Genomic DNA, 16474 nt, shown 5'->3' on the forward strand with positions numbered 1-16474 from the left:
CAGAAATGAGTAGTGTACGTGATGTACTATTCGGATGTATTTAAAAAGGTGTATAATGGGTGATACACTAATTTTACGCTTTGTAAAGATTATTTGGGAGATAAACGGAGGTTTATCGAAGCATCGAAAAAGCAGTGCGTATAGCCGGAAAAGTTATGTTTCTAACCGGAAGGGCGATTTCAGCATTCCAGTAGTATCTACGATTTATAGGTCGTGTCACCAGTGGATACCCGAAATGGTGAATCTCTGATTTGAATCTTCTTGATTTAGAGCTTGTGAATGTTGGACCCTGGAAAGGGTGGAGAGTGTTGAGATGAGAGTTTAGGAATCGAGAATGTGTGTAATATAGATCTACAAGGATTCTTTGTATGAATCCAAGTTTCTTGCAGAAACTATAAGACTATATTCAATAGATTCATTGTTGTTATTTTTATTTAGTGCGAAAACAAAACATGTAGAGTAAAAATTTCGGGGACGAAATTTCCTAAACAGGGGGAGACTGTGAACCCCCCGGGTTTTCAGGCCGTACCGTACAATTGTAACACGTGTTGTGAATAGATAAAAGGTTGTATTTAACTAATTATGATGTTTATATATGAAATTTAATGAGTTGGTAAAATTAAACTTTGATAAAAATTATGTTGGCAACGGTAAGATAAACGCTTATCGCGTAACGATTAAAATGCGAAACGAATGTCGGTGACCACCCGATCAGTGTTAAAATCCTAAAAATGGTCTGTTATGGTTAGAATAGTAATTTTAAATCATATTCGTGAGGAAAAATAAATTAAAACGCTAAGAAACTCTATTTTTCGAGTTTAAGCGCGTACCGCGCGATGCAGCGCGTATACCGACAAAATACTGTCAACACAGCCCATCAAGGCAACTGATAATCATTTTAGCAATAATTTGATAATTTTATTCTTATATAATGACAAAAATAAATAAAAACGCTTAAATTCCTATTTCTGCGATTTTAAATGCATACCGCGCAGCACAGCGCGCATACTGCCAAATACCGACAACGTAGCCAGTCTAGGCAAAAAAAATATTGTTCAGTGATATTTTGGTGTGTTTATTTTTATAGAACGTTAAAAATAATTTAAAACACGCTAAATCGGGATTAAAACGCTAGATAAAATACCCGGTATCCAGTAAAATACCTGTTTAAACCATTAAACTCCATATGTATATGTATATATATATAAGAAAATGTGTGTGGATAGGAGAGAGAGAGGGAGTTGGCGGCCAAGGGAGGTGCCACCTCTTCTTGAAATTGTGAAAATGTGCCAAGTGGTCCTTGTGTCATAAACCTAATCATCATAACCCCTTAAACACTTCATTTCAAGAATTTAGAAGATCAAATCACTCTCTCTCTCTTCCCTCTTGATACCTCACGGCCGAAACATCACACACACACACATTCAAAAATTTCAAACTTTTCCATGAAGATTCAAGGTCCTTTTAAGGTGATTTCAAGCTAAAAAGGTTTTTTGGAAGTGATTTCAAGCAAGAACAACCTTCATCTTCTCATCTATTCACAAAAACCCATCTAAGAATTTGAAGGTATAAATTTACTTTAAAAACTTTGTCTTGATTCTTGATGATTCTTGATAAAAATGAAAGTTTCTCTTGATCTTGAGATTAATCATAAACTTAAAACATAAAACAAATGGGTTTTTAAAGAAAAATGAAATGGATAAGTGTATATGTATATGTATGGCCGTAGGTATATATGTGTGTGTAAGTGTTTGTGTTTTTTATTTTTGTTGAAAGATTCTTGAGTTACATGATTACTTGAAAAGTAGGATGCATGTAAGATCTAACTGTGTCATATGAGAAGGTTCTAAAGATGATTTAAGATTTGAAAAGTGACATGATGAAAAGTGAAATTTTGGTGGTATATGTGTGTGTATATATTTCGTATATATATGTATGTATGCATGCATACAAAAGATTGTTCTATGTTCTTAAATATGAAGGATATTAGCAATTATGTATGAATGATTGAATGATCATGATGTGTGTGTTGTGTTTTGTAAGAACATGATATTAATGTGTTCTTGATGTATGATTAGATCATAAATAATTTTGAGGATGTTGTATGAGTGCATTAGATGCACATATGTGGACATGCATGTTAATATGAAAGCATGAAATGATCATTTGAGCATGATTTGATAAAAATCAATTTTGATCAGATTATAAACCTCAAAATAAAGTTATTTTGAAGTTTTTAATGATATATAACTTTGTCATAATGTTTGCTAGCTTTGCATGTTGTACTTGGTGCATTAAAAGTTGTAAAATATGTGAAATCGCATGATTTATGTGACTTACACAAAAACTGCACTAATCTGATTATAACCACTATTTTAATCAGTAAATAACATGTATTGTGTTAAAATATCAAGTCGTTTCGATTTGGGATGATTATAGTAACGTTTAACGCAAAACTATGCGTTAAAACGGTCAAAAATCTGCTTTTCGGGTGATTTTTATAAGACTGATTTAGATCAGTAAACTAACTGATGTTTTTAGTTTAAAAACAAATATTTTAACTAATTTTGAGTTTATTTGGTGTTTGGTTGGTCATACGTGACTTCCGACGCCCGAAAACGTTACCGAATCGCTAAAATACGCATTTTTAATGAACACTAGTATGGGTAAATTTTGAGTGAACCTTATGTGAAAAAATGCGTCGAGTAATTTAAACATGTAAATGTGATAATATCAATCCGTTTTCACTTTTGATATTTTAACTTTTAGTCCGGCATTCACCCGGAATTCAATCCGTTTTAACTTTTCGTCCGACATTTGTATTTTAATATTCGATTCATATATTAACTTTTAGTCCGGCATTCAATCCGTTTTCATCCGGAATCAACTTTTAGTCCGAAATCAGCTTTTCATCCAAGCCGCAATCAATCCGTTTTCATCCGGAATCAGCTTTTAGTCCGAAATCAGCCTTTTCATCCAATCCGTTTTCATCCAATATCAGCTTTTTAGTCCGAAAAATAAGCGTTTTCATCTAATCCGATATCATTCGAAATCAACGGTTTCATCTGTAATTCATTTTCTTTTTCATCCGTAAAATATATCTTTCTTATAATCATCCGCAATCAACATTTTGTTTCTAAAAACCTAATAAATCTCCATTTTCATTCGAATTCAACGTTTTCATCTAATCCGTTTCAAAATCAGCATTCTGTCTTCATCATTCTCAATTTGTCGCAACTGATTCAGATCTGGAAGAATATAGATCAGATTTTATAACAAAAACACAAACAAAATTCTAAATCCAACCATGAGCTAGCGGGTAACGTGGGGTTCTTTTTAGAGGGTGGGCAACTCGCGGTTGCTGCCCTCCTTTGGTTTTCCACTCCCATAACTCATCTCGAGTTTGGCTTATCACTTGTGTGTTTCCATCCAAAAATGGCAGCTTAAATACGCGTATGGCTCCTACGAGACGGGGAAGGGATGTTAAGTCAGTTGGCCCTGTGCAGGGTTCTGCTAGTGGTCTAAGGACTTGTCCTTTCAAATTTTTTTCACGAATGTAAAGATGGGAAGCCGGGATCTGCGGGTTTTTTTCGCCTGCTAGAACACATGCAAAGCACCCACTTCAAGACTGAAAACCGAAAGCTAACTTTAAAGGAGGCTATCTCTAGGGACGTGGACCTCTTTTTGGACGTTGGGGAAGTTCTTAGAGCAGGAGACAAATGGTTGTGTGGCCGCTGCATGGTCATGCATGCTCTCAGTAGAGGGTGCAAGCATGATGATGAGGTCGTGTCGTTTGACATAGTCTCGGGTGTCACACCCCGACCACGTAGAACATACAAAACGTGGCGGAAACGTCGGGGAGTGTTGTAACAGAATCAATTGTTTCAAATCCATGGCAAATGAAGTTTCGTTTTATAAATCAAACATGAAAGTTTACATTGTCTAAACAAGAATCAAAGTGTACATAACATAAATTAACTAGTTCTTGTCTCGTTTTAAGTCACTAAGGCACAGGTCCGCCTAAGTATGTCTTGATAAGTCCTATGCATCATCTCCTGAAAACACATGTGAAAATAGGTACGTCAGCATAAAAATGCCTGTGAGATACATTGGTTTTGTGAAAACGGAATTCATGACTTGAGTTTGAGAAAATGTTTAGTCATGAACCTCGTATTTTGCTTTGTCTTGTAAATCATTTGAAAAACGGTAAGATCAAATGATATGTATAAATAAGAGAACAATGCATGGTTAACTGAATAACCATGTAAAAAAAAAGAGTTTGTATAAGATTTGTTGTTTGTAAATCAATGTCTTGTGAAAAGCGTGTTATTTGTATAAAATGTTCTATGTTTCAAATTGAAATGATTCAAATAACGCTACGATATGTAATACCATACAAACACTTATATATAGGAAGTACCAGCGGCGTATCCACCATGCTTGTATCATATTACACATGCCTCGTTACTTAAATCACTTATTCAAACCAAACCATCAAGATGAAATGTTTAACAACGGTAGAAATGTTCATGTATAGTCAAATATCTATTGTCAAATGTAATCCATGTCAACGGATACAACTGGTTTACACGGTTCAATGGTTACAGACGGTTCATGAAATTGAAGGGTTAAGACGGTTCACATAGTCAAATGGTTACAACGGTTCAAAATGTAGTATAATGTGTTCATATGCTGGATGAGCATGTGCAACAGAAATGCAATGTGAAACAATGTACTACGTATGCACACAATGGGCGTACGTAGCATGAAATGTATTGTAGAGTACAACGGTTCAAAATGTAGTGTAATGTGTTCATATGCTGGATGAGCATATGCAACAGTAATGCAATGTGAAACAATGTACTACGTATGCACACAATGGGCGTACGTAGCATGAAATGTATTGTAGAGTACAACGGTTCAAAATGTAGTGTAATGTGTTCATATGCTGGATGAGCATATGCAACAGTAATGCAATGTGCAACAATGTACTAAGTATGCACACAATGGGCATACATAGCATGTAATGTAAAACAATGTACTAAGTACGCACACAATGGGCATACATAGCATGAAAATGTAATGTAAAGTGTTGTGCTAAGTATGCACACGATGGACATACATAGCATAAACACAATGAAATCAGGTACTATATATGTACTATTGAACATAGCAAGTATATGATGTGAAAACAGGAAAGCATGAAAGTAACAGATAGGCACATGTGTTTCACCCCAAAACAGTTTAGAAAACAGTAAAAGAGGGGTTCAATGTACTCACCTGAGATTGCTTTGAATTCCTTGTATAATAACCAGATAATGCTAGAGGTCACGGGATATCAAACGGCACCTAATAGGTAGCTATATTAATATACCGGACCAAAATCGGAGGGTCGGATAGTATGCGGGTTCGTAAACCAAACGAGTATGGAGACTCGTGTAATATGGTTTAACAAAGCCTACATACTAAAATGAAACCTAACCTAAGTGTTTACGCCCCATCATGACCCGTTTAGGTAGCTTAGGCTACCCTAACGCGTCGTTCGCGTAGAACGCGTCTGGAACGCCTAACATCGTGACCACAAGGTATAACCTCGGAAGGTTATAGCTATGGTCACCTAATGTGTTTGGTCGGATCCTAAAGATCGACCAAATGGGTCGGGTTCGAAAGTATAAGCGATGGTTTAGATCGCTTACCTTACGACCCTGTATAAGCACTAAACTAAAAGTGACGAGCTAAGCATGTTAGAACATGCTTAACTAAGTTTAGAAAACAGGTTTGACATCAAAACAAACGGCTTTGATGCTCACGAGTAGTTTGGTTACAAAATATGCAAGAATGCACATTTTGGCCGAAACTACGACCCGTCACTGAGCCTAGTTAACGTGGTGATCAGTAGGTATAGTCACTACGGACTATAACCATCGTGATCACGCTCACGTTATGAAGTTCCATGAACTTCGCATCGACCATAAGCTGGTCAATGCAGAAAGTCAACAAAATGTTGACTTTCGGACTCGAAAAGCGATAAAAGAGCGAAAGAAGACTTACGGAAGGTCCCCGAGTGCTAATCTAGATCAAATAGTTCAGGTATGGAACAATGGTTCCAACTTAGAGCCTTAAGATCAGATTTTGTGGGTTTTTGGAACAAAGGGGGGGTGTATTTATAGGAAAAGTGGAACCGTTAGGATCGTTTATCGAATATCGTGCCGCGATCTCGAGCGTACACTTGTCAAATTCTTGTGGTAAGTCAGAACTTGGCCCTTAGCTCCTGATTGGGTGAAAGGGCATTGCCCCTTGATCGAACGAAAGGCCAAACTGCATTAAATGCAAAGATTTTTCTGTCTGACAGTCTCACGCGCCCCGCGTAAGGATTTGGTAAATCCTTACGCGCCCCGCCTAAGGTTCCCAGATCAGAATTTACAATTTTGGTCCCTGCACTTCAGAAACACGTATTTTGGCCCATTTTTGGCACGTTTAAGCCTCGTTAACCTCATTTCAAGGCTCTAAGATGAAGTTAAAGTGTAGGGGACATGAAATATGCTCAAAAATATTCCGGATGTCGGTTCGTTTGGCCGTACGATTGCGATGTTCGCTTAATTACGACGGAATGCGCATAAGCGCGAAAGACGATCCAAATGACGCGACGAATGGATTTTTCTCATGCCCAACACTAAGGCATAATATAAGGATGCTTACATAAATTTTTGGATGTCCGGATGTATTCAGAACGTAAGTTATGCGCGAAAGTGCAAACTTGTGCACTTTTTGACACTTTTAGTCCCTGAATGATCCAAAAGTTTGTTTTAGCATACCAAACACCTCAAAGCCTATTTCTAAGCTATGTAGAGGATATTTAGGGTATGTTTAACTTATGAAAATGTTCCGGAATGTTCGTTATAGTTCAAATTGGCATACTTTCGCAGTTTGTCAAGTTTAGTCCCTGTAAGCGAATTAACTTGTTTTTGCTATACCCAAGCCTTCAAAACTTATTTCTAAGTTATGTAAAGGTTATTTAAGGTATGTTGAGTATATGTTGATGTTCCGGAGTATTTGTCGCATTAAACTAAGTACGTTTACGCACCAGTTTGCGTATAATGCTCTAGAAAGCAATGTAGAGTTTGAAATTGAACAATAATTGATATGTGCAAAACATACACATATTTATACAAGATCCCAAGTATGAAATACAATATTTCATCGGCTTGGTATTTGTTTGATGGTCGCGGTGACACAGGTGTCACAGTCTCCCCTACTTTAGGAAATTTCGTCCCGAAATTTATTCGTAGGAGTCTATTTGTGAATTTGCCAAATAACCACCAATGATATGTAAGGCAATATCTTGTCATTTCCTTAACGGTCATTCTTCCGAAACGAAAATGAACAGACGGGTCATTTTCAATGGTTGCTTCATCAGAATTGGAAATAAAGGATTACACAACGGATATTCATTTCCTCAACGGATAATCTTCAGAAACGAAAATGAAGAAACGGGGTCATCTTCAACGGTTGCTTCCTCAGAGTTGGAAATGAAGTATTACACAACGGATATTCATTTCCTCAACGGATAATCTTCAGAAACGAAAATGAACTAACGGAGTCATCTTCAACGGTTGCTTCCTCAGAGTTGGAAATGAAGGATTACACAACGGATATTCATTTCCTCAACGGATAATCTTCAGAAACGAAAATGAACAAACGGGGTCATCTTCAACGGTTGCTTCCTCAGAGTTGGAAATGAAGTATTACACAACGGATATTCATTTCCTCAGCGGATAATCTTCAGAAACGAAAATGAACAAACGGGGTCATCTTCAACGGTTGCTTCCTCATAGTTGGAAATGAAGTATTACACAACGGATATTCATTTCCTCAACGGATAATCTTCAGAAACGAAAATGAACTAACGGAGTCATCTTCAACGGTTGCTTCCTCAGAGTTGGAAATGAAGGATTACACAACGGATATTCATTTCCTCAACGGATAAATCTTCAGAAACGAAAATGAGCAAACGGGGTCATCTTCAACGGGTATTCTTCAGATTTGGAAATGAAGGATAAACGGATATTCATTTCCTCAACGGATAAATCTTCAGAACGAAAATGAACAAACGGAGTCATTTTCCTCGACGGGTATTCTTCAGATTTGGAAATGAAGGATAAACGGATATTCATTTCCTCAACGGATATTCTTCAGAAGTGAAAAATGAATAGCTAGTTCATTTTTCCTCAACGGATGCTTCATCAGAATTGGAAATGAATAGGGTTAACTCCAGACACATGACAGAACTTGCTGTGATTTCTGTGCACTAAATTCCATAATTATGTATGCATCCATAATTACGTAATCCCTTGCACAGTCCGCACAGTTTGTTTTGTAATGTTTTGGGGAAGGATATCAAACTTGTGACGAGGGTGACTAGACTTCCATCGGTTCCTTTTAATTAGATCGACAGGGGATCCTCTTGGTTAGGCCACCAAGGAGTCCTTTCAGCTATATCATCACATGATATCCCTAACCAGATTTTTGGATGAATCTGTTTAGCTAGACCACTCAAGGGGTCTAATTATGAAGTAGTACTTTATAATCCGAGGGACTTAACTATAACATAGAAGTCCATTGAGGATTTTAAGTAATACCTTTGGGCATCCTACTATGAATCTCTTGTACACGGATATGTAAGATTCTACGAAGATTTGGATAACATACTTTGGATCACACAACAATACATAAGGAAACGCATAAGCACATAGTCACATAATTGTTTAATTTGATCATAATTTGTTATTAACTTGTTATCGATTGAATACGGATATGGAAACCTGTCGACGGATCTCAATGTTCACTGGAATCTACCTGAGAAGGTAGAAAGATCTCCCAAAATTCGATTTTTGATTACAAGGAATCACCACATTCGAATGAAGGTATACAACAATTAAAGACTTACGGGAAATTCCTAGGTACCCTATTAAGGATTTATAGTGGTACCTTGGGTATTCGTCTTGTGTTGTAACCTGCGCCTTGTACTTCGTTTCCTTAGAATAAACGGGTACTTAGGAATTCCGTGGAAGACGCAAGCGATTATAGAATGGGAGAATTTTGGGGGTAGTTTGTTCTTTAAGGAATACGGTTCCTTGATTGTCGGTATTGCAAGGGATATGTCGTTTATACATGCAACCATCGAAATACATTGCAATGTAAATGAAAGATTTATTTATAAACAACGATATCAACTGTTCCTTGGATCTTGACAACAAAAGAAACTTAATACATATGATTATTTCTAAACGATGTTGTCTTCTAGTCAGTCGGGTGATCATCCTTGTGCTGGATTTGCATTAGCAAGCTTTGGGCAATTTCTTCGGAAATGACCCATCTCGCCACAGTTGAAACAAGAACCTGGTAGGAAACGACCTTGAGCGGGATTGTTGCCAGCTTGGTTTGGTGCAGCTGCAGCTGGGCAGATTCTTGTTGTATGGCCTATGAGTCCACAAGTTTGGCATTTGCGGCACTGTACATTGGCGTGATGATGGAGGCTACATTGGTTGCACAAGGGTGCAGTTCCATTGTATGGTTTTCTAGCAGGGGGTTGAGCTGGTTGGTTGGGGACGGCTTGACCATTGTGAGCGACCACGGCGAAGTTCTGAGAAGCCTTTCGCTTCCTTGACTTCTTAGGAGATTCAGTCTGTTCATCCATGGTCTTTGATTCCTCGATTGGGTTCGATTCCCCGGCTGATTTCTTGTCACCTTTTCGAAAAAGTTTATGCTTTCTGATCTGCGATTCAGTCAAGGTTGCAGATAGCTCAATGGCCTGACGGAGTGTGGTAGGGTTGCTACCAGTGACAATGTCTTGTACCGAGTCAGGCAGGCCGTCGATGTACCTTTCGATAGCCTTGTCGAGTGGGGCGACCATAGTCGGGCAAAGTAGACTCAACTCCTCAAACCTATCAGTATATGCCCTGTGTTCGCCACTATCTTGTTTCAAATCATCAAACTCCTTCTCCAACGCTCGTTGTTCATGACGAGGACAAAACTCTCTCATCATAAGTGCTCTCAGTTCAGCCCATGTTTGTGCTAGAGCAACATCTGCACCACGGTCTCTCATTACCCCGTTCCACCATGTAAGAGCCCTCTTTTGAAACACACTCGAAGAAAACTCGACCTTGCGATTTTCCGGACACTGCCCGTGGCGAAAGGTATTCTCGATGCTCTCGAACCATTGGAGAAGCCCAGTTGCTCCCTCAGAACCACTAAACTTGAGTGGTTTAGCCGAGTTAAAGTTCTTGAAATTGCATGTACCATTGTTGTTGTTGTTGGCTTGGTTCCATTGAGCAAAGAGATTTGGGAATTGAGCAGCCATCTGCTGCGCAATAATTTCTGCCAGCTCGGCAGTTGCTATCTGGTGTTCGCGTCGAGGAGGCATTCTAAAAGAGGAAAACATGAAAGGAAACAAATAAAATGGTATTGGGTAAGAATAGGATGTTACAATCACTGACCATAATCACGGTTGATGGTCACTTGTTTGAATCATGAAGCAAACAAACAACACCAGGGCTGAATCAAAGCAAATAGATCCTCATAGTGTATCGCGAAGACATGCTCGCCTATAAGTGGACACTCACCCCAAGAGTTCCCAGGTAAGAGTGACTGGTCCGATTATGCGGATTTGTACGAACACTCTAACCTTAGACAGAAAACCCAGGGTACAGGCATTCACCCTTCCAGTTCGCACGTGTTCACACTATTTAGGACCGAAAACTTTGACGGGAGTTTTGAAAATTCAAAGGGGTTCAAAACCTTATAACAAAGGGTTCAAAACCTTACAATAGAGGGTTCAAAACCTAGTAATCAATCATCCTAGAACAGATGATTAGCTTTCAAGGCGGTTTTGAAATTTATGTTCTTGTTGTGGTCGTCGCCTAAGGGTAGGTGACGGTATTGTTTTGTGACTAAACGCAAGTAAACTCGCGTTAGGTTCCTAGGAAGGTTATAGACTAGGTCAAAGCATTACTAATAACCTAATTCCCTATAACCATTGGCTCTGATACCATCTTTTCTGTCACACCCCGACCACGTAGAACATACAAAACGTGGCGGAAACGTCGGGGAGTGTTGTAACAGAATCAATTGTTTCAAATCCATGGCAAATGAAGTTTCGTTTTATAAATCAAACATGAAAGTTTACATTGTCTAAACAAGAATCAAAGTGTACATAACATAAATTAACTAGTTCTTGTCTCGTTTTAAGTCACTAAGGCACAGGTCCGCCTAAGTATGTCTTGATAAGTCCTATGCATCATCTCCTGAAAACACATGTGAAAATAGGTACGTCAGCATAAAAATGCCTGTGAGATACATTGGTTTTGTGAAAACGGAATTCATGACTTGAGTTTGAGAAAATGTTTAGTCATGAACCTCGTATTTTGCTTTGTCTTGTAAATCATTTGAAAAACGGTAAGATCAAATGATATGTATAAATAAGAGAACAATGCATGGTTAACTGAATAACCATGTAAAAAAAAGAGTTTGTATAAGATTTGTTGTTTGTAAATCAATGTCTTGTGAAAAGCGTGTTATTTGTATAAAATGTTCTATGTTTCAAATTGAAATGATTCAAATAACGCTACGATATGTAATACCATACAAACACTTATATATAGGAAGTACCAGCGGCGTATCCACCATGCTTGTATCATATTACACATGCCTCGTTACTTAAATCACTTACTCAAACCAAACCATCAAGATGAAATGTTTAACAACGGTAGAAATGTTCATGTATAGTCAAATGTCTATTGTCAAATGTAATCCATGTCAACGGATACAACTGGTTTACACGGTTCAATGGTTACAGACGGTTCATGAAATTGAAGGGTTAAGACGGTTCACATAGTCAAATGGTTACAACGGTTCAAAATGTAGTATAATGTGTTCATATGCTGGATGATGTGCAACAGAAATGCAATGTGAAACAATGTACTACGTATGCACACAATGGGCGTACGTAGCATGAAATGTATTGTAGAGTACAACGGTTCAAAATGTAGTGTAATGTGTTCATATGCTGGATGAGCATATGCAACAGTAATGCAATGTGAAACAATGTACTACGTATGCACACAATGGGCGTACGTAGCATGAAATGTATTGTAGAGTACAACGGTTCAAAATGTAGTGTAATGTGTTCATATGCTGGATGAGCATATGCAACAGTAATGCAATGTGCAACAATGTACTAAGTATGCACACAATGGGCATACATAGCATGTAATGTAAAACAATGTACTAAGTACGCACACAATGGGCATACATAGCATGAAAATGTAATGTAAAGTGTTGTGCTAAGTATGCACACGATGGACATACATAGCATAAACACAATGAAATCAGGTACTATATATGTACTATTGAACATAGCAAGTATATGATGTGAAAACAGGAAAGCATGAAAGTAACAGATAGGCACATGTGTTTCACCCCAAAACAGTTTAGAAAACAGTAAAAGAGGGGTTCAATGTACTCACCTGAGATTGCTTTGAATTCCTTGTATAATAACCAGATAATGCTAGAGGTCACGGGATATCAAACGGCACCTAATAGGTAGCTATATTAATATACCGGACCAAAATCGGAGGGTCGGATAGTATGCGGGTTCGTAAACCAAACGAGTATGGAGTTAACCTCGTTAACCTCATTTCAAGGCTCTAAGATGAAGTTAAAGTGTAGGGGACATGAAATATGCTCAAAAATATTCCGGATGTCGGTTCGTTTGGCCGTACGATTGCGATGTTCGCTTAATTACGACGGAATGCGCATAAGCGCGAAAGACGATCCAAATGACGCGACGAATGGATTTTTCTCATGCCCAACACTAAGGCATAATATAAGGATGCTTACATAAATTTTTGGATGTCCGGATGTATTCAGAACGTAAGTTATGCGCGAAAGTGCAAACTTGTGCACTTTTTGACACTTTTAGTCCCTGAATGATCCAAAAGTTTGTTTTAGCATACCAAACACCTCAAAGCCTATTTCTAAGCTATGTAGAGGATATCTAGGGTATGTTTAACTTATGAAAATGTTCCGGAATGTTCGTTATAGTTCAAATTGGCATACTTTCGCAGTTTGTCAAGTTTAGTCCCTGTAAGCGAATTAACTTGTTTTTGCTATACCCAAGCCTTCAAAACTTATTTCTAAGTTATGTAAAGGTTATTTAAGGTATGTTGAGTATATGTTGATGTTCCGGAGTATTTGTCGCATTAAACTAAGTACGTTTACGCACCAGTTTGCGTATAATGCTCTAGAAAGCAATGTAGAGTTTGAAATTGAACAATAATTGATATGTGCAAAACATACACATATTTATACAAGATCCCAAGTATGAAATACAATATTTCATCGGCTTGGTATTTGTTTGATGGTCGCGGTGACACAGGTGTCACAGTCTCCCCTACTTTAGGAAATTTCGTCCCGAAATTTATTCGTAGGAGTCTATTTGTGAATTTGCCAAATAACCACCAATGATATGTAAGGCAATATCTTGTCATTTCCTTAACGGTCATTCTTCCGAAACGAAAATGAACAGACGGGTCATTTTCAATGGTTGCTTCATCAGAATTGGAAATAAAGGATTACACAACGGATATTCATTTCCTCAACGGATAATCTTCAGAAACGAAAATGAAGAAACGGGGTCATCTTCAACGGTTGCTTCCTCAGAGTTGGAAATGAAGTATTACACAACGGATATTCATTTCCTCAACGGATAATCTTCAGAAACGAAAATGAACTAACGGAGTCATCTTCAACGGTTGCTTCCTCAGAGTTGGAAATGAAGGATTACACAACGGATATTCATTTCCTCAACGGATAATCTTCAGAAACGAAAATGAACAAACGGGGTCATCTTCAACGGTTGCTTCCTCAGAGTTGGAAATGAAGTATTACACAACGGATATTCATTTCCTCAGCGGATAATCTTCAGAAACGAAAATGAACAAACGGGGTCATCTTCAACGGTTGCTTCCTCATAGTTGGAAATGAAGTATTACACAACGGATATTCATTTCCTCAACGGATAATCTTCAGAAACGAAAATGAACTAACGGAGTCATCTTCAACGGTTGCTTCCTCAGAGTTGGAAATGAAGGATTACACAACGGATATTCATTTCCTCAACGGATAAATCTTCAGAAACGAAAATGAGCAAACGGGGTCATCTTCAACGGGTATTCTTCAGATTTGGAAATGAAGGATAAACGGATATTCATTTCCTCAACGGATAAATCTTCAGAACGAAAATGAACAAACGGAGTCATTTTCCTCGACGGGTATTCTTCAGATTTGGAAATGAAGGATAAACGGATATTCATTTCCTCAACGGATATTCTTCAGAAGTGAAAAATGAATAGCTAGTTCATTTTTCCTCAACGGATGCTTCATCAGAATTGGAAATGAATAGGGTTAACTCCAGACACATGACAGAACTTGCTGTGATTTCTGTGCACTAAATTCCATAATTATGTATGCATCCATAATTACGTAATCCCTTGCACAGTCCGCACAGTTTGTTTTGTAATGTTTTGGGGAAGGATATCAAACTTGTGACGAGGGTGACTAGACTTCCATCGGTTCCTTTTAATTAGATCGACAGGGGATCCTCTTGGTTAGGCCACCAAGGAGTCCTTTCAGCTATATCATCACATGATATCCCTAACCAGATTTTTGGATGAATCTGTTTAGCTAGACCACTCAAGGGGTCTAATTATGAAGTAGTACTTTATAATCCGAGGGACTTAACTATAACATAGAAGTCCATTGAGGATTTTAAGTAATACCTTTGGGCATCCTACTATGAATCTCTTGTACACGGATATGTAAGATTCTACGAAGATTTGGATAACATACTTTGGATCACACAACAATACATAAGGAAACACATAAGCACATAGTCACATAATTGTTTAATTTGATCATAATTTGTTATTAACTTGTTATCGATTGAATACGGATATGGAAACCTGTCGACGGATCTCAATGTTCACTGGAATCTACCTGAGAAGGTAGAAAGATCTCCCAAAATTCGATTTTTGATTACAAGGAATCACCACATTCGAATGAAGGTATACAACAATTAAAGACTTACGGGAAATTCCTAGGTACCCTATTAAGGATTTATAGTGGTACCTTGGGTATTCGTCTTGTGTTGTAACCTGCGCCTTGTACTTCGTTTCCTTAGAATAAACGGGTACTTAGGAATTCCGTGGAAGACGCAAGCGATTATAGAATGGGAGAATTTTGGGGGTAGTTTGTTCTTTAAGGAATACGGTTCCTTGATTGTCGGTATTGCAAGGGATATGTCGTTTATACATGCAACCATCGAAATACATTGCAATGTAAATGAAAGATTTATTTATAAACAACGATATCAACTGTTCCTTGGATCTTGACAACAAAAGAAACTTAATACATATGATTATTTCTAAACGATGTTGTCTTCTAGTCAGTCGGGTGATCATCCTTGTGCTGGATTTGCATTAGCAAGCTTTGGGCAATTTCTTCGGAAATGACCCATCTCGCCACAGTTGAAACAAGAACCTGGTAGGAAACGACCTTGAGCGGGATTGTTGCCAGCTTGGTTTGGTGCAGCTGCAGCTGGGCAGATTCTTGTTGTATGGCCTATGAGTCCACAAGTTTGGCATTTGCGGCACTGTACATTGGCGTGATGATGGAGGCTACATTGGTTGCACAAGGGTGCAGTTCCATTGTATGGTTTTCTAGCAGGGGGTTGAGCTGGTTGGTTGGGGACGGCTTGACCATTGTGAGCGACCACGGCGAAGTTCTGAGAAGCCTTTCGCTTCCTTGACTTCTTAGGAGATTCAGTCTGTTCATCCATGGTCTTTGATTCCTCGATTGGGTTCGATTCCCCGGCTGATTTCTTGTCACCTTTTCGAAAAAGTTTATGCTTTCTGATCTGCGATTCAGTCAAGGTTGCAGATAGCTCAATGGCCTGACGGAGTGTGGTAGGGTTGCTACCAGTGACAATGTCTTGTACCGAGTCAGGCAGGCCGTCGATGTACCTTTCGATAGCCTTGTCGAGTGGGGCGACCATAGTCGGGCAAAGTAGACTCAACTCCTCAAACCTATCAGTATATGCCCTGTGTTCGCCACTATCTTGTTTCAAATCATCAAACTCCTTCTCCAACGCTCGTTGTTCATGACGAGGACAAAACTCTCTCATCATAAGTGCTCTCAGTTCAGCCCATGTTTGTGCTAGAGCAACATCTGCACCACGGTCTCTCATTACCCCGTTCCACCATGTAAGAGCCCTCTTTTGAAACACACTCGAAGAAAACTCGGCCTTGCGATTTTCCGGACACTGCACGTGGCGAAAGGTATTCTCGATGCTCTCGAACCATTGGAGAAGCCCAGTTGCTCCCTCAGAACCACTAAACTTGAGTGGTTTAGCCGAGTT

This window comes from Helianthus annuus, chromosome 14 (genome assembly GCF_002127325.2).
Source record: "Helianthus annuus cultivar XRQ/B chromosome 14, HanXRQr2.0-SUNRISE, whole genome shotgun sequence".
NCBI classification, from domain to species: Eukaryota; Viridiplantae; Streptophyta; class Magnoliopsida; order Asterales; family Asteraceae; genus Helianthus; species Helianthus annuus.